At 44.0% G+C, this 18,632-nt stretch overlaps 1 protein-coding gene across 1 annotated transcript in view; it reads right to left on the bottom strand.

The window, feature by feature from the left end:
- The window catches only part of LSMEM2 (leucine rich single-pass membrane protein 2), a 35,454-nt gene extending 25,276 nt beyond the window's left edge, over positions 1-10,178 (bottom strand). Inside the window, exon 1 of the mRNA XM_085625092.1 lies at positions 9,582-10,178. The gene's annotated coding sequence lies outside the window, so the exon portion shown is untranslated. The remainder of the gene's footprint in view (positions 1-9,581) is intronic.
- Positions 10,179-18,632: the final 8,454 nt, after the last annotated feature.

Here is an 18,632-nt window from a genome sequence, read left to right as displayed (position 1 = left end):
TCTAAAACTAAAGTGAAAAACATTTTATATATCTAGAAAATAGTAAATACCACAAAAATGTGTCAGTAAAGCTCCACGATCTAATGAAATGCACTGTAAAGGTCAATGCATTGTATTACATGCATATGTGGTAATGACATGTGTTGTAAAGACATACAGTCCTCAATTTGTTGCCATTTATTGCAGCCACTATGGGTTGTACAGGTGATGACGGGCCGGGTAAGAGTGGGTAGGTCTACTGACTTTGTGCGATCCGCACAAATTACATAAGGAATCCCTCGTGTTTGTTACCTACCGGGTACTGTGATGCCTGGTTCCAGCACTACCAGGTATCCGACAAGTTAGTCCTTTGGTTGATGTGAGTGTGTAGCCACAACACCATTTGAGTTTTAGATGTAGATAGTATAACCCCCTTTTTGGTCCTGACGAATCGCCCGCAGATTATTCATTTGGCGAGAAACATGTTGACCGACCACTTAGAAGAGCACTACAACCTGAGACATTACCTCAGCCTTGCGCCTTATATATTTTTGTTTTTACTTAGGGTAGGACACCCCCTGATTAAAGTTGTTGTCCTAGGTACTCCCAACCCTATTTTATTTTCACTTCCAACACAAATACACATCTACACACACGAGGCCCCTCACCCCCACTTCACCAAACGGCTGATCTCCGATAAAGTGCCCCTACTATAGGGAGCCAGTCGGGTATTGCACCGCTGACCCGACGAGGAGCAGCCCGATGATGAAGCATGACACCCGAATGGGTGTGTGAGGGCATTACAATCCAACACAATGGATTCCCAACTTTGAACCATAGTGCTCAGGTTTTTTCATATTCCCTGTGTTTTGTCTCTCATTTCAGAGGAACAGCATAATCTTTTTGTTTAATTGATGAATTAAGGATCCCAGGGACATATTGGATGAACTACCATGCCCATAAGTGAGGCATAATGGGACCATCTGTCACAGGAAAGTGCTTAAACATATGTGCTGCACTTATACTGCTTTGACGTCAGAGATCAAAAAAGCTGTGCAAGTGAAGCAAACGTCAGTGCTTTCTGATTTCTTTTGAAAGGAAATATTCACCTCAGTGGGTTCTTATCATTACAAATGAATTTTAACTGAAAGCTAGAAACCCTACACATTTACATTTAGATAAAGGTTCATTTGGGTGGTGGGAGGGCATTTTAAATATTAAACTTGCTCCCACGAGTTTAGATCTGTGATCATAGTCAGTCAGCCTAATCTTTCGGCAGTACTTTTTCATATGTTCCCTTACATGTGATTATTGACTCTTTCCAGACCCTAACATGATTAGTGCTTCTTCCCTGATGTTCTCTTTTAATGTCTGATGACCGTGAGGCAATGTAGCCTTTTCATGCTCTAATTAGTCTGTAGAGTCAGCCTGAATCTCCTCCTGTTCTGATCCTCCTCTCCAATAGAAAATAGCCTTCAAAGGCAGAAAACAAACATTAAATGGCCATTGAGAGTAATCTCTCCTCTCAAGATTCTTGGCATTACCACCAAAGAGAGGCTAAAGATTCCATACCCAACAGGAATGAATTTCCCCTTACTCCCTAGTAATGAAATGCAGTTTCTTCCCCTTTAACACTTTTTTTAGCTGAAAAGTAGAGGTTTATTTTTTTAAGTTGACAGCTTTGTATTAAAGTAAATCTTACAATCCTGCTGTCTGCCCCATGTCTTGAAGTGCAGCTGTTTGGAAAGTACCTGCTATGTTTGTGAGGGAAGCTTGCAGTGCTGCTGCCTGAAATTTACGTGATCTATATGTGAACCCAGCTTGCGCTACTGTGTCCTGTGCTGCGCTTGCTCTTTATATGAAATACATTTAGTGTTACTGCCTGTGATGTCCCTGCTCTGTGTAGGAGAGAACGATGAGAATCCTGCATCGAAAGTTAAGTCCACATCAACAGGGCTTTCGGGTGTCTTCACAATACCCCACAAAGCATCTTCCCAGACTCCCCCAAGACCAGATAGATCCGGCCATTGCAGATCTCAGTAACAGCTGCCTAGTCATCTACCGACCAATCAGAGTGTAGATAATTGAACAGGCTGTCACTCTCCTGCTTCATGAGAGGATCAAGAGCAACATCCATCTACAGACTGACCAATCCAGATTCAGGCCACAGTGCTGCACCGAAACAACTATTCAAATAGTCAACAAGGTACCCTAGATCACCAACAAGGATGAACTCTGTTCCCTCATGCTGCGGTGCTATCAGCAGTCTTTGACATGGTCAGGCACTAAGCATTAGTCAACACAGTCTCCCTGAGAATTGGCTTCAAGAGCATTATCATGAAGTGGTCCACATTCACCTGTTTTAATAAGTTCTAATTAGGAGGTGTGGCCTAGCATAGACCACACTGTTGCCCCTTCTGTTTTGATGGTAACAAGAGTTCAGAGTTCTGCATGGCTACCTGAATGTGAACTTTTTCTTTGGTATTTAAATCTCTGTCAACCGTCGATGAGTTTTCTCAGTAGTATAATTTCGGGATTGTTGTTTGCATACCAGTCAACCTGCCATTATGAAGACAGTGCATGTCTCTTACATTCAATTGCTACTCTTTCTTCTCGATCTCTTTCCATCTGCCAACCTCTCAGTGGCGGTCACGTCTCAGATGCTCAGGTAAGTGCAGAGTTTGGCCGCGCTAATATACTACTGGAGACAGCACTTGGGGTCTCTTCCATTTCTGACCCTCTTCCCTTCCTCCCAACCTGAGAGGGGCTGGGAAGAAGTTGGGGCAATGCCTTTTCCCAAAAACTTTTTATGGAGTAAAACACATACTATATATAGTATGGAAGGAATACCTCTAGAAAGGAATGCTGTCATTTTGTTTGCCATCAAACAAAAACTAACCCAGGTAAATCCCATTGTAAAATTAGATAGGAATTGCGCTTTTTAATATATGTTCTATGTGTAAGTCATGCCCTCCGAGTCGTTTTCGATAATAGGCCTTTCTCAAATGGGAGTACCTTAGTTGAACGTGGCTTCTTGTATAGGAAGAAGATAGTCATTCAGTGACACACATCAATCTTAACAAGAAAAGATTTATAGAGCTGTGTTCCTCAACAAAACAACCACCTCAGATAGAGTACATATTGCTTATCCAAGGAGATACATTTGAGATACTTGTGGGTTTGTGAGTAAAGAGCTCAAAAAACTTTCTGCATCTCCTCAGCGCAGAAAAGTTGACCTTTTTTTCGATAGTCTGTCAACCTGAACGACTTTTCACAATCCTGATCAGATGAGCCAAGACCTTCACCCTTGTTTGATGAATTAGTAAGCACTTTCATTTAATTTCTTTATTTTGTACACCTAGGGCCTCATTTGTGAGGTTAAATGCAGAACACATGGAAAGAGGAAGAAACAAGGAGAAATAAGGCTATTTCTCCTCAGTGTGCCCCCCAACGCAATCCCTGGGGTGGCGTTAGAATCTGATGCATTCCCAGGTTAATGATTCCTCGTAAATCTGGGAATGCTTCAGATCCGATGGGTGTTGCGTGGGAACACCCACAGGAACACCCATGGAACGCCCTTTTACACTCAGTGTACTGCATACAAGGGGGGGTATATTTACAAGGCCATGGAAAGCCACGCAAAGTGGCTTTGCGTGGCCTTGTAAATATGCTGCTGCAAATCGCACCACTAAGTGACACTCTGGCAGCGTAAAAGTACCGCTAGGGGACTTGTAAACAAGGCCTCTAGATTGTAATAGCTAGGTTTTTTTTTATGCATATAATGAAGGCCTTTGTAAGTAGAAATGATACGACTTAAAGTTTTATTTTTCAGATAAAAGTGCAGCTCTCAGAACCATTTTAGTGAAAATGATTTAATCAATAAGGAAGCAATGGGTAATAGGAGAGTGAGTGAGAGAGTGTGTGTGTGTGTGACACAATATTGCTAGCATAGGAAGAAATGTCATAGCAGAGGTAATGCTGGTACATGCATTGGCGTCTCAATGTCATTAAGTCTTAGCAGACTTTATTGCAGCATTGTCTTTTTTTTTTAGGAATTGGAAGTTGCAAATTTGAGGGTTATTTTCCTGTTTATATGTTAGACGTGTGTGAGTGCTGTTGTGCAGAATATTGTGCCATTGTTCGGTAGCAAGACTGTAAAAATAACACATCTCTGTTCTCTAGGTAATGTGCTCCAACATCCTCTTTGGACAAACCTGCGTTACACAAAAATCCAAATACATTAAAAAAAACATGGAAATTACATTTCCACCATCCCTCGTGGCACACAAAAAATAATAATGAGGAGAAGAAAATAATTTTTACATGTGATCATCTGCATCCTGCCAAAGAACAGCTGAAACTCACGATAGGGGTTAGAGGAAGAGGAGAAAAATGAAGGGAGTTAAAAATCCTGAAAAAATAAGATTTTTGGGGGGAATAATTGTTTTAATTAAAAGTTCAGAATCTTATCACTATATTAAAACAACAACCCTGTATATCATTGACTGCATCAGCCAAAGAGAAACAACTCTAAAAATATTTGGTGGGTGAAAATGGGGATCTAATACCCCATCCGCGCATGTATTAATGTATGAGGGAGATAATCTCCCTACTCAGTGATCCACCAAGTGCTACGCCTTTCTTCCACTAGATGGTCATCATGCATAGGTGAATATTTGTCCCTTAACTTTGCATCCGTTTGATGAATTTCCGTTAAACATTTTAGTCCTGGTGCACCCGTGTCATTGTCGGAGTACAGAACGTTTTGCAGTGTTTGGTCAAGGAGGTGCAAGGAAAAAAGGGAGGTCCCAAAACAGGCACAAAATCCAATGCATTTTACATAGACTTTTATTTCGCGTAGTCCTTCGGATTTTGTCAAATGTTGTCAGGATTATAGATTATGGTGCGCAGTTAATTCTGTGGATGGTATTGCAGGTAAGTAGGATAAGTATTTTATACGTTTTAAGTGTTTTTAACTTGGTGATATATATGGCCGTGGTAGTACCACAGTACTACTAAGATATATAGCGACGATGAGCCATTACCCGATTGACTAATGACTGCTTTTACAAAAGTTAAAGGCAGCCATGTTGCTTTTAGCTGGAGTTTCCCTGTGTACTGCGTTACATCTCGCAATCTAGGTAAGTATTAGGTTTGGTATTTTTCCCATACCTATTGCCATTTAGTAAAAATATTTAGAAGTTTATATATATATATTTTTTTAAATACAGAGTACCACGGTACTACTGCGGTACCCAAAAAAAAAAGAAATTGGAAATACACTATAAGACACTATGGAGCATATTCACAAGGGAATGGCGAAGCGTGGTATTAAGCAAACATTGTTTACGCCACGCTCCCCCATTCTGAAAATGCAGGGATGTGCCGTATTCACATTTCCTCTAGTGCTAAACCTAGCTGCCTAGCGCCAACGTAGCCACCCTTGCACCATAGTGTAAGGGTGTCTGCGTTGAGGGGAATTATTGTTTATGTGCAGGAAGGGACGCCTTCCTGCACATAGACAATCAAGAATGGCAAATTGTAACTTCTAAGCAGCACACACAGAAGTTGCAAATCGTAATGTTTTTAATGATTGTTCATGCGCAGGAAGGTGTCCCTTCATTCATGGTGATTTGCTGTTTCTATGAGTGCTGCATATTGCAGCACACATAAAAACAGCAAAAACTAGGAGAAATTAAGCATTGTTCCTCCAAAGACCAGGTTAATTTTGGTGCTGCCTTCTATTTATGCCACCCTTGTAAATAGGGGGCAGTGTCAAAATCAATTGGATTTGCGGCGGAACGCCCACCGAAACCATCATTGTACGCCCCTTTCACACTAAGTGTAGCATGAAAGGGGCCTTAGTTACAAGGCAGAGTTAAGCCACATTAAGGGGTTTAACACTGCCTTGTAAATAAGGCAAAGGGTTTATCGCCATAGGAACATCATAAAAAGTGATGTTCCTAAGGCGATAAGGGCTTGTAAGTAGGCCCCTATATTTTATAAAGTGTGCAAAGGTGTCTTTTCTATTTTTCACATATTTAAATATGCTGAAAATAGTATATGGAGTAGACCGCTAATTAGTAAAATTGCTTTCACTGGTCTTGCTCCGAGAATCTGGAAGTCCCTGCCCTCCGAGATTAGAGCCAATCCTTCCACTGCATCCTTCAAGAAACTTGTCAAACGGCTACTCCTGAACGAACTTTAACCGCATCAACCTGTGATCATGCTCTTGTTTTTGCTAATACTCTGATGCTTGTTGGACTTCACTGGTGCATTCTATTGTATGCCTTTATGTTACTTTGCTCACGTGCTCTTGGATACTTTAATAGCATCGATTTATGATTATGCTTCGGTGTTGTTAATTTTCGGATTCCTGTTGCACTACACTGGTGCGTTTTACGGTATGCTTTTATGTTTTTTCTTGCTCTAGGGCACTGCTGTTACCCCCAACGCTTAACCTGATCTATTTCCCTCATATGTTGTAACCCTCTCATACTGGCCCACTGTGTTTTTACCCTTGCTTTTGCCAATTCTGTACAGCGCTCTGATACCCGTATGGGTCTTGTTCGCGCTCTATAAAACTATTCAAATAAATAAATAGTAAGCTACTTTAAAAAAAACGCAGTTCACCGTACACTGCTAGAAATATAAATGGAAATGTATAAACAAAAATGTTAACCGTACAAAATTGTTTTGGGGTACTGAGGTCGTACTGCGTTGCTCCATATTTTTTAAAACAAATATATAGAAATGTATAAATATTTTGCACTATCTATTACCACCTTATTAAAGTGGTAATAGGTTGAGCAAAAATACCAAACCTGATACTTACCTACATCGGGAGGCATCACAAAACACGGGCAAAGTGTACCTAAAAACAACATGCCTGTCTTTAACTTTTGTAAAGTGAGTCATTAGCCAATCAGCAAATGTCTTGTCATCACTATGTACCGTGATAGTACAGTGAAATACCCCTACATTTTGCTAAAATACAGCGGCAACATAACTCACCAACTTTAAATACCTTAAAACTTATAAAATATTACACTACTTACCTGCACTACCCAAAATAATCATCTATGCACCACTAAATATAATCCTGCCAACTTTTAGTAAAATCCGAATGACGGTTTACACACGACGCAAACTATAAAATTATATGTAAAATACATTGGATTGGAGCACATTTTGGGAGTCCGCTTTTTTCTTTGCACCCCCTTGACCAACCCCCGCAAAACGTTTACTCCTCCAACAATGAAACAGGTGCAACAGGTCTGCAAAATGTGGCAGTCATTCGTCAAACGGGTGCAAAGTTATTAAGGGAGAAAAATTTACAAAAATCCCTATGTCGATTATATATACAATTTTTTTAAAAAAATTTAAAGTTAACCTTTTACCACTTAAATAAAGTGGTAATAGGTTAACAACAATTAAACCGAATACTTAACTATGTGTATGACCCTAACCCAGAATGCTGGGAAATGCTGACCGTACAATAATGCAAAATTGGTAATCACAGCCATCAACTAATCACATAACCAGTACTCAGCATTATGGACCGTGGAATACCGTGAACTTAATACCGTGAACTTACTACCGTATACCATAGCACAATATATACCTACGTTTTATACAACTTATAAGTTTAACATTACCTACACTATTTACATATACAACCAGAAAATTAATATTTACATATTCTAATATATATTTCGTAGATATAACATTGACATCTTTACACACACTGTCAGTATGCTTCCTTTAATTTACACACTCCACTTGATGCCACTCCACTGTATAACAGTTGACCTTATGCCATTCCACTGTACACTAGAGTACGCCACTCCAGTACACGCCACTGCATTCTGCAATAATCCACTGTATGTTACTCATTTCTACTCCACTCAACTCCACTGTGCGCCAATCCAGTCTACACCACTATAGTCTATGCTATTATACTGTTTGCCACTGAATTGAATTACACTTGTGTATGCCGCTTAACTGGACGTCCCTAAACTATACTGCTCGCAACTGTATGCTATTCCGTTGTTCGCAACTCCACTTTAGGCTATTCCACTATATGCTATTCCACTACGCCCCACTTGATGGTATACTAGTGGAGTGTACGCTATTCAGTATACGCTGCTCCACTCTACAGCACTCCATTGTACTGAAATACAGTATACGCCACTGGACTGTACCACAATCCTCCATGCTAGCACTGATGTGGGCAGGGAATCTACTCTGTCCCGGTGGTGGGCCCCCGAGATAGAGTAATTGCGACTGCCCCAGCGGATGGGATCCCCGTGGACTTTTAAGACCCAGGGAGAGGGCCTGCGCGGCCCCCTCCCCTTTTTTGTTTAATTCAGATGAGGTCCCCAGGACCTTCGAAGGCTCAGGGGGTGGTGCAGTCCCCTCCCTTTTTTGTTGAATTTGGCCCTAGGATGGTGTCCCCAGGGCATTTTAAGGCTCGGGGAGGGAAGCTGTGTTTCACCTTAATTAAGGAACATGGCCCAGGTAGATGGGGTACCAGGGGCCCAAAATGAGCTAGGGAGTTGGGCCCCACACATGCTCCTCTCCCCAATTTATTTATAACAAATGGTAAGCCACCATTTTCTTTTTTTCAGTTTGCCGCAATATACATATATACATACTTGCCATATTTGGCATCCCTCATTTCATCAGCCCAGCTATATCAATTACATAATTGATACACAATGATAGACATTGATTCATTATATTTGACACACAGTTTACCTTTTGCATATACAGCAAACTCTTGATCAATGTTGACTCGTCTGGATTAATTTTTGGATTGAGCCTTTATCGTTCGTATTACTTCACAAAGCCAGAACTCCTTTGCTCAACTGGACTCGTGTTTTAGTAATTGTGTGTGGGATGGGCCATCAAATGTTAATTCGTTAGGTCTACATTATGGCATTTTGTGACTGCACACTTGAATACTGAGTGCAAGAATAGTGTGGAACACTAAAAGTGGACAACGTATCAAGACAGAATAGCAAAAGTTAAGTGCACAGAGGGAAGTATAGATCTGCTATTCTTAACTCCACATCTATGTACCTTGAAGATATAGATTGTCAATGTACATATATTTGGAGCTTGGTATATAAATCTGTATATTCTTACCTTTTGATATTTTGGCCCACAATAATTTGTCCACACGGCATTAGTGTCGCACAATAGCCTGGACTTGAAATTCAGGAGCAACAGTAGATTTGAAAAAGTCAAATAGGGCTCATGTTGTGGACAGGCCACAAAGCCTTGCACAGAATCCTATTTTACTCACCTACAATAAACTGTAATCGCTTTTCTGTCTGGGGCTGTCAAATTTGGTTAGCCAAACTTTGGGGGCACGTGCATTCTTACTTACCTTTAGGGTAGCTGAAAGGTCGGGGGTTCTGGGTGTGTTTGGATACTGCGGTTGGCGCAAACACACAACCACTTTTCCCTGGCATGTCCTGCAACAGCCAGACACCTGTTAGTTTCCAGATGTCTGGGCATCTGGAAATTCTCCATACATACACCACACTGTACCACTACTCCCCCCCGCCCCCCAAACACACACAATTAATACTCACTGTTCAATGTGGGTGTGGTCTATATCCTCGAGGTCTTCAGGTGTGCAGGGTACGCAAGATGACCCCAGCCCGAGGGTCTACGATGTGAAAGGTCCTTAGAATAAAACAGAGTCAATCAATGGTCCTGGGGAAATATATTCGTAGCAGGTGAACTGAAATCACACGACAGTTCTGCGAGCAGTGATGTATAACCACACCCCTCAAGTGCGGTCAGCCTCGGAGCTCTGCGACACCAAACACTGAAACGGGGACCTCAGCGGTCTGAAGCTATGAGCCTGGTGGCGTTGTAGCAACAAGCCCCTTTAATGTATATGCCCACTCACTGCCCAAAAAACCCGTGAGACTGGAGGTCTGTAATCCTATGCTGTCAAACTGTGAACAGGAAGTCCTCAAATGCACTGAACATGGGGGTGCTGTAGCATCAAACCCCCAAAATGAGGACTAGCACAAACAACCGGCGATTGCGCAGGCCCGGTGAGTTCTCTAGTGCAAACCCCCGTCCCCCAAACCCCTCTTCTCCCAGGTTGAATGGACGGACCCGCGCCGCGGCGCACGTGCGCTCCGAGACTGCATCTTGGTTCAGTCGAAGCTGCCTCCAAAATAGGGCCAGGGCCGACGACAGTGCAAGGAGGGTGGGATAAAAATAGCATGAAGGGTCTGCACAGAGCCCTGCCTGCTGGGAAGGCACCAGGGCCGGGAGGATCGCGGCTATATTTGGGGAATGTTTCAGAGGAGCAGACGATAAGAAAAGAGAAGAGGGGGACTGAGCCGATCAGCCAGACGTGTTCTGGGCCTCTGAATGGAAGGAGGGGGGCATTAACCAGAGTTTTAAAGCCAAAGTATGGCCAAAAAGCAGACACGCGTCTTTAGTGTTATTTTCTCTAATATAAATACAATTGTGCGTCATGAGCAGCAGTTACAGTACCTTGAACCTGCGTGTATATATATATTTAGCTAGACGGGCGTCCGTCGTTTTGACCCGCCCGAGGCCCTCTGCTGGAACAATATAACATCAATAATTCGAAATGGTCTCTTCTAAAGGTAAACCCAGTGCTTTAAATGGGAAAAAATAAGTGCAGGTACCCATTAAAATGAGCTAGAGGTGAAGTGAGGGGCGGGGCTAAGGGCAAGACATGGTGATAGTTAACCTCAATATTAGTTGCAGCACATACCAAAAAACTTGAGAAATGTGTTTATATATAAACAAAGCAGGTTAACTCATTACACAAAATGAAAGAGAAATGCGATAATATGTTAACATTTCCTTTTTTTGCAATAGTTGCACCTTCTTAATGTCATACTGTTAATTGCTGTTTGGCACAATACTATATATTTTTGAGCACGCGAGTAGGAAGAAACTGAAAATACCCCCACGTTGCAGCAAAGCTCTTATGGCACCAAGCAAATGAAGCAACTCATCATGACCCTCCCCAGATGGCATGTTTTGTCTCTTCCATCGATCTATCCATTCATCCTTTCATCCTACCATTTACCTGCTGATGTCCACCATTTAACTTTTACATTCTATTGTCTATTCAGTCTTTCATCAATCATCCAGTTTTACACCATTCAGTCTATCCACCCTTCCTATCCAAACCTATCCATCCATCTCCAAACCTATGCATTCATCCTTTCACTCATCCATCTCTTTAGCCACCCTTTCCCTCATCCATCAATCATTTCCCTCATCCATCAATCATTTCGCTCATTCATCAACCCTTTCACTTCTTTATTCCATCCACCCTTTCACTCAATCCCTTCTTTCACTCATCCATCATCCACCCTTTCATCCATCCTCCCTACCTTTTATTCATCCATCCAATCTTTCACTTATCCACCCATCATCCGCCCTTTTATCCAATCATCCACCCTCTTTCAACCATACATGCTTTCACTCATCCATCCATCCCTCTATATCAATCAATCACAGAATATGTAAAGCGCACTACTTACCCGCGAGGGTCTCAAGGCGCTGGGGAAGAGGAAGGTGGGGTGCCGCTACTGGTCGAACAGCCAGGTCTTGAGTAGCCTCCTGAAGGTTAGCAGGTCTTGGGTCTGTCGTAGGCTGAGTGGAAGGGTGTTCCAGGTTTTGGCGGCGATGTGGGAGAAGGATCTGCCGCCGGTGGTAGTTCTTCAGATGCGCGGGACGGTGGCCAGGGAGAGGTCGGCGGAGCGAAGCTGGCGGTTGGGAGCGTAGAAGGAGAGTCGTCTGTTGAGGTAGGCTGGGCCGGTCTTGTGGCGTGCCTTGTGTGCGTGGATGAGGAGTTTGAAGGAGATTCTCCTGTCGACGGGGAGCCAGTGCAGGTTTCTCAGGTGGGGGGGTGATGTGGCTGTGGCGTGGAACGTCGAGGATCAGGCGTGCAGAGGCGTTTTGAATTTTTTTGCAGTCGTTTGATGGGCTTGGTCAGGGCTCCCGCGTAGAGGCGTTTCCATAGTCGAGTCGTCTGCTAACGAGGGCCTGAGTGATTGTTCTTCTCGTGTCTGTCGGGATCCATCTGTGGATCTTGCGGAGCATGCGGAGGGTGTTGAAGCAGGAGGAGGAGACTGCGTTAACTTGCTTGGTCATGGAGAGCGTTGAGTCGAGGATGACTCCCAGGTTGCGTGCGTGGTCGGTGGGTGTCGGGGGTGCCCCCAGTGTTGTGGGCCACCAGGAGTCGTCCCAGGCTGAAGGGTTGGAGCCGAGGATGAGGACCTCCGTCTTGTCCGTGTTCAGCTTTAGTCGGCTGCTCTTCATCCAGTCGGTGACGGCCTTCATTCCTTTGTGGAGGTTGGATTTGGCGGTGAGGGGGTCCTTGGTGAGGGAGAGGATCAGTTGAGTGTCGTCGGCATAGGAGATTATGTTGAGGTCGTGCTGTCAGGCGATGCATGCGAGTGGGGCCATGTAGATGTTGAACAGTGTCGGGCTGAAGGATGATCCCTGGGGTACGCCGCAGATGATCTTGGAGGCTTCGGATCGGAATGGCGGGAAGCTTTCTCTCGGATCCCTGCGTCGTGGAGGCGTGCGCGTAGTGTGTGGTGGCAGACCGTGTCGAAGGCGGCGGAGAGGTCCAGAAGGATGAGGGCCGTGGTCTCACCGTTGTCCAGCAGGGTCCTGATGTCGTCGGTGGTGGTGATGAGGGCAGTCTCGATGCTGTGGTTGCTGCGGAACCCTGACTGGGATGGGCCCAGGATACTGTTTTCTTTGAGTTATCGGGTTAGCTGTTTTTTGACGATCTGCTCGATGACCTTTGCTTTGAACGGAAGCAGAGAGATGGGCCGGAAGTTCTTGAGGTCTTTCGGATCCGCCTTTTTTTAGTAGGGCGTTGATCTCGGCGTGTTTCCAGCTACCTGGGAAGGTCGCGGTCTCGAAGGAGAGGTTGATGACGTTGCGCAGGTGGGGTGCGATGGAGCTGCTGGCTTTGTTGAAGATGTGGTGCGGAAAAGGGTCTGACAGGGAGCCGGAGTGGATAGTGCTCTTGGACTTGATGACGTCATCGATGTTCACGTTGGCCCAGGCTGTCAAGGGGTCGTGGTTGATAGCGTGCGGGGAGTCTGGTGTGTCAGGGTCTGTTGGGGCAGTTCGGGTGACGAAGCTGTCATGGATGTCGGCGATCTTGCGGTGGAAGAAGGTGGCGAGGGAATCGCACAGGGCTTGCGACGGCAGGATGTCGTTGGAGTTGGAGCTGGGGTTGGAGAGTTCCTTCACGATGATGAAGAGCTCCTTGCTGTTGTGTGCGTTGTTGTCGAGGCGGGCTTTGAAGGAGGTCCTCTTGGCGGACCTGATGAGGTGATGGTAGTGGCGGATGGCATCTTTGTGGGCTGCGTTGCTGTCCGGCGTCTTTTCACTGTGCCAATTGTTCTCTAGTTTCCGGCAGGTACGCTTGGATGCTAGGAGCTCCGGGGTGAACCAGCTGGCTCTCTTGCTGGTGTCTCTGTAGGTGGGTTTTTTCAGCGGGGTGAGGGTGTTGGCGCAGTCGTCCATCCATCGTCTGAGGTTGCGGGCGGCGTCGTCGGGGTTGGAGGGGTCGGTGGGTGGGCTGAGGGCGAGGTTTGCCTGTAGTTGGTCTTCGGTGACTTTGCTCCAGCAGCGGCGGGGGATCTGTTGGGTGCAGTGGTGTTCGGTGGGTTTCTGGAAGGTGAAGTGGATGCAGCGGTGGTCAGTCCAGAGGAGTTCGGTGGTATGGCTTAAGGAGACGTGGGAGCGTGAGGAGAAGACGGGGTCGAGCATATGGCCGGCGGTGTGGGTCGGCGTTGTGACGAGCTGTCTCAGTCCGAGGTTGGTGAGGTTGGCGAGGTTGGCGATCAGGGTGATGGAGTTGCTGTCGTTGTTGCTCTCCAAGTGGAAGTTCAGGTCTCCGAGGAGGATATAGTCGGTGGAGGTCAGGGTGTGCGTGCTGATGAAGTCGGCAATGGAGTCGCTGAATTGAGGTCGGGGTCCGGGGGTCTGTAGACGAGGGTGCCTCTTAGGGTGGTGTTGGGGTCTGTGTGGATCTGGAAGTGCATGTGTTCGGCGGTGCTGAGAGTGTCATCGGTGCTGGTTGAGACCCTGATGGTGTTCTTGTGGACGATGGCGATTCCTCCTCCGACTCCGTTGGTGCGGTCTCTGCGGGTGATCTTGTAGCCGTCTGGGATGGCTATGGCGATGTCGGGTGCGGAGGAGTCGTTCATCCAGGTCTCTGCCAGGAAGGCGACGTCCGGTGAGAATGTGTCGAGCAGGTCCCAGAGCTCGACGGCGTGTTTCCGTGCGGAGCGAGTGTTCAGTAGGCTGCACCAGAAGTGGTTGAGGTCCTCCTTGGCGGGCGGTTCGGCGGCTCTGAGGCTGGTGTAGCTGCAGTTCCGGCAGGTAAAGGGGCCATGTGTGCGTTTCGGGGCGGTCTTGAAGCAGGTGTGGGTCCGTCCGGGGTTGAGAGCGTGGAGTGTGCTGGCATCGTAACATGTTTGAATTAATTATGAAAAAAATTTAATTTACATACCATAAGCATATGAACCAAGTGGTCATTGTTTTTTCCGCCGAAAATAAATAGCGGTAAAATAGACAACCTTTCTTTCTTGTTTGTAGTATTCAATATTCGTCCATACCTGGTTTGCTGAGGACGAGAACCCCCCCTTTTTGTATACGTAACTAGAGCGGGCAACCCCCGCGAGGGCACAGCATCCAATTAGTTTTGCACCTTTAAGGAATCTGTGTAAGAACGAAATAGGCTAATTTAGCCTAAAAGTGATGGCTGAGAAAGATACATTATCCTTCACGGAAACTTACATACAAAGTTTAATTTCTGGTCCGTCTCCTTTTTCCTCGATAGCACTTAGCACGACAGCTAAACAACAGAACAAATCAGATAAATTAATTAGACTTCATAAAAAAACATATCAGGACCGAACTTCATGGTCATTTTTTATTTGAACACCTTAAGGCAGTAACCAATCCTTGGGGCCTGCAAGTCAAAAATGTACCGGTGATTTTCACAGAGGACCCAGAGTACAATAAGGGCTTTAGTTTCCTTTTGACCAAATGTAGCCGGGACCTTATGGTCCACACTATTGAAACGGCACAAAGACTCTGTACTAAAGAAGCTGAAGAATTAGATGCCTTAACTCGAGCCATACATGATAATCACAACGTGACAGAAGCAAAAACGCTTCTTGAAAAAATTGAAAAAGAAATTCAAACATTTAAAGACATCACCATAAACTATAAATCTGCTAAATTTGAGAAGGATACAAAAAGCTTCAGAATAGAAACAGTTTATTCTTACTTAAAAGAAGATTATTACACACAGGCAGAAGCACGAAGAGCCCTCACCCAGTATCAAGGCCGTTCAAGAAACAGATTTTTAACCTTTTCTGTGACTTTATCCTCTGATTCATCGGGTGAGTCTGACCCACGTGAAGGGCCTTCCAAAAAACAAAGTTTTTTTTTAGAGAAGGACATGCCAAGAATTTGCGTAAGATTCAAACCCCAACCACAATCATGGGAGATGCGAACCAGGAAGAACTTCTACAAAACATGAACAAAACAACTATTGTCAACTTGTCGTCGAGACAGTTGACTAAGCACGAACAATCTGTTCTCGAACTAGGTGTCAAATTTGTGCCAAGCACCACTATGGATTTCGTCAATCTAAAGATTCAGGCCATTGAATTTTGTCGTAAAATCAGGCTCAAGGCATTTTTTCATGACAAAGACGATAATATGAATCCTGAACCATCTGGATTAAGGAATAAGTCCAGCTTTCTTCCTCCCACACAGAGTATACCCAAAGAAATAATAGCATTTGAACAGGCGGTTCTTTCATCCATCACACAATTGGCCAAACAGAGGACCTTCCTCAAAAGGAATATCACTAGAGACCAACAGTTGGCGCTGAAGAACCTACAGAATGACGACTCACTAGTGGTAAAGTCCGCTGATAAAGGGGGAGCCCTGGTTTTATGGCCTAAAGACAAATATCAAGATGAAGCTTACAGCCACATACTCAATCAATCGTGGTATAGACAACTTACAGGAGATCCAACTAAAGAAATACAACACGAAATAAACAGCAACATCAAATGGGGATTTGAACAAGGGATAATTGGCCCTAAAGAATTTGAGTATCTCATCAAAAAAACAACCAAGAATTCCGGTCATATATTTTCTTCCGAAGATCCATAAAGATCCATTACGACCACCAGGGAGACCAATTGTATCGGGTTGCGATTCGGTACATGAACCGATAGCCAAATATGTTGATGTTTTTCTCAAACCATTACTTGGAAATGTTCAATCATACCTTAGAGATACCACTGATTTTATCACCAAGATAGAAGGCCAACCATTCAATTACCAACAACAGTGGAGGGTCTCCTTCGATGTCAACTCCCTTTACACACAGATTCCTCAAGACGAAGGCCTGGAATGCATAGAGCACTTCCTAGAAACAAGACCAAAACCTCAAAGGGTCCCCACAGATTTCATCTTGGATTTGGCAAGAATTGCATTAAAACGGAATTACTTCAGGTTTGAGGATATGTTCTTCATGCAGGTCGAGGGCACTGCCATGAGGTGTCCTTATGCTCCAGAAATGGCGGTGCTCTTCATGGCACTGTTTGAGGAACGGTTCATTTATAGGAACAACCCATATAGCGGTAACCTTCAATCATGGTACCGCTATATTGATGATGTTTGGTGTTAGTGGGAAGGCACAGAAGAACAACTGCAATCCTTTTCCGAATGGCTCAACAGCAGGCATGCTGATATCAAATTCAGTATGACCAATAATCAAACACGATTAACTTTTCTCGATGTAGAGGTGTTTGTACAAGATGGCAAACTGATAACTACGCTACATCGTAAGTCTACGGATAAAAATTCCATCTTACATTATTCCAGCTTTCATCCTCGAAATCTGAAAGACAACTTACCGTATAGTCAATTGTTAAGAATACGGCGGAATTGTTATCGGAAAGAAGACTTCATTGCCCAAGCAGATATTCTCTGTGAACAACTCAAAGAGAGAGGATATCCAAAGAAAATGTTGAAACATTCAAAAAAGCGGGCTTGGTACACTCCTAGAGAAGAGCTATTGACCAAAAAGATCAAGAAGCCATTAGATCAACTAGTATGTGTGTCAACGTTTGGCCCACATACTAACAGATTCAAAAAGATTGTCTTGAACAATTGGCATTTGCTAACAGGCCTTGCGTGCCAGATGGAAAAAACTTTATTTGCTTTGAAAAGAAATAAAAGCATTGGAAAACAAATCATTTGTGCTGATATCCGTAAAGTACAGTCCGACTTGCGAACATTATGGAATTTAACTCCAATTGTTGGTCATCATAAATGTGGTACATGTTCCGCTTGCGACAACACAGTTGAGGGTTAAGAATTTGTGTTCAATAGTATCAAAAGGACACACAATGAATTCACTAATTGTAAAACTAAGAACGTCGTATATGCCATCAAATGTCCGTGCCCTTAACTATATGTCGGCAAAACCACCCAACAAATCAATCAGAGAATGATACAACACAGATCAAGAATCAAACAAAGAATATTGATGGCACCAATGGTTCAACACTTCGTGGAAAAACAGCATTCGGAAAAGGATTTCGTTTGGACAGTTTTATCAGCACTGAAAATTCCATCAAGAGGCGGAGATGTTGACTTACTTCTAAGAGAAAAAGAAACATACCTCATTATGAAATACAGCTGTGTGGTGGATGGTTTAAATGAGTCGGTATAACAACCTTGACTTTTGCCCTGGGCCCTCTGGCTTTAAAAACACTTGTACACATACATTAAAACATACATATTAAATTACACTTTCACTGACCTCTAGAGCGCAGGCCATAATTATTATTTTCAGAATTCATCATAAAGGAGGTTACATTCAATTGATTTTTGTATAAAAGTTTCGGAAATGTACATTAAAGCATTGCTGCTGTTGGTCACATTTGTGGCTCAATAACAAGTGTGTAGTATTTTCACAACGTTACAAAAATAAGAAACGCTAAAATTGATGTTACCACGCAACTTTAAACCCAGTTACTACAATTCCCAGAACCCATCAGTAAAGCGACTTCACAAACTTCCGGTGTAATCACGATTTAGTTCCGATTGGCACCGTCGCTCATTTGTTAAGTAAACAAACTGCGGGACGAATTCCTGTCGGACCTTTAAGTCAACATTCAAAGTAAGTGACTGCTGTGAGTAAAATCCGTTCCAACAGCTTTCAAGTATGCGAAAATGAACAAACGCATTAACCGCGTTCCATTGTCCATCTAGAAACACGATGAATCCGACTGGTGATTAAAGTCGTTCTCGCTCCATGAGGCCGCCATAACATCCATGCAAAGTGAGTTTTGGTGATGAAAAAGCGCTCTAGTAAAGAGATATCGTTGTTAAAGTAGCCACAGTAAGGTGCCGATTCCGATCCTGTAAAACCCGGGTACAAACGGTCGTACGGAGCGTTTTCTCCGTATGACCCGTACCTGGGAATTCCACCGTACAAACCAGCAAGTACGATTCGTACAGAAATAAATTTTCCGTATGAATCGTAAAAAACACCGTGCGGCTAAATAATACATACA

Source organism: Triturus cristatus, chromosome 9, assembly GCF_964204655.1.
Source record: "Triturus cristatus chromosome 9, aTriCri1.1, whole genome shotgun sequence".
In the NCBI taxonomy this organism is placed as follows: Eukaryota; Metazoa; Chordata; class Amphibia; order Caudata; family Salamandridae; genus Triturus; species Triturus cristatus.
This window is presented reverse-complemented; position numbering and strand designations above follow the sequence as displayed.